Raw genomic sequence first — 1,391 nt, forward strand, 5'->3', positions numbered from 1 at the left:
ATTATTTTATTGAGGGCTCTTACAGCTCTTTTAATAATTCATACATCAACTGTATCAAGCATATTTGTACATATGTTGCCATCATTATTTTCTAAACATGTACTTTCTATTTAAACTCTTGGGATTAGTTCCTCTCCCCCCACCCCCTGTAACCCCTCAACAAATTATATATTATTATTATCTTCATATCTTACACCTACCTCTGTCTCGATTTCCCCATGGTTTCTGTTGTTCCTCCCTATAGTTTGTGAGTGTGTGTGTTATGTGTCTAACATCGTGATCAGTTCCCCCTACGTCCCCTCCTCTGCCTATCTTCCCTCTACCCTCCTGGTATTGCTCCTCCCATTTCTGTTCCTGAGGGGCTTATCTGACCTGGATTCCATGTGTCATGAGGCCTTATCTGTAGCCCTTATCTTTAAAACAACTAATTTGATACATGTTTTAAGAGTAAAAATTGCCATTTTATGCTCAGGTGATTAATCAGAAGATATTTTCCAGTGCCTCTAAATACTCTATAGTCAATCAAATCTTAAAACAGCAGTATATTTTGCAAGCAAACAAAGCTACAAACCTTTAAAGATTAAAGGCCTTATTATTCCTCACTCTAATTTATATTTCCTGTAGATATATCCAGTTTCAGGCAAGAATGGTATGGCTAGCATTACTGAAAGTATTTCTGTCCTTTAGCTAGAAAAAACTCAGTTATACCACCAACTGGAATAACATCTAGCCTACTGCTGCATAGACTTAATCTCTTCAAAATGTCTTATTGTAATCATTGTTAATTATAGTCATTCAATTAACCATTTTAGTGTTCTTATCTCAAATCTGAAAGGTGTTTTTTTATGGTATTTGTTTTTTATGTAAAGTATTTTGACCAAGCACTTCTGTCTTGGGGAGTTAAAATTGTTTCCATTTCACTTCTGACTTTCATTTGCTCATGACCTTCACAAGTTACTGATCCTTTGTTGGAGGCCTTTAGGAACTCTGTTGGCTTAGGGGTTACAAGTTGGGCTGCTATCCACAAAGTCAGGTGTTTGAAACCACAGTTCTCTCCATGGGAGAAAGACGAGGGTTTCTAGTGTCGTAAAGAGTTACAGCCTCGGAAACCCACAGGTGCACTTCTATTCTGTCCAAGGAAATGGAAATCACTCAATGGCAGTGAATTTGGTATGGATTTTCGTCCTATGTGAAATGGGGTTAACAAAAAATACACAATGTCACATGTATGTGTGGGAGTCACACAATTAATGCTCAATAAATATTAGTTCTTTGCACTTTTCAAAAAGAGCATGTCCTCTGATGTCACTTATGTTAAAGAAAGAGAATAAAATAAAACAAAAAGTCTTTAAAACTTTTTCAAAGACGAATTAAACATGGTAATAACCTGT

The sequence above is a fragment of the Echinops telfairi genome, unplaced genomic scaffold (genome assembly GCF_000313985.2).
Source record: "Echinops telfairi isolate 266 unplaced genomic scaffold, ASM31398v2 ScPeMD7_7437;HRSCAF=8475, whole genome shotgun sequence".
Taxonomy (NCBI): domain Eukaryota; kingdom Metazoa; phylum Chordata; class Mammalia; order Afrosoricida; family Tenrecidae; genus Echinops; species Echinops telfairi.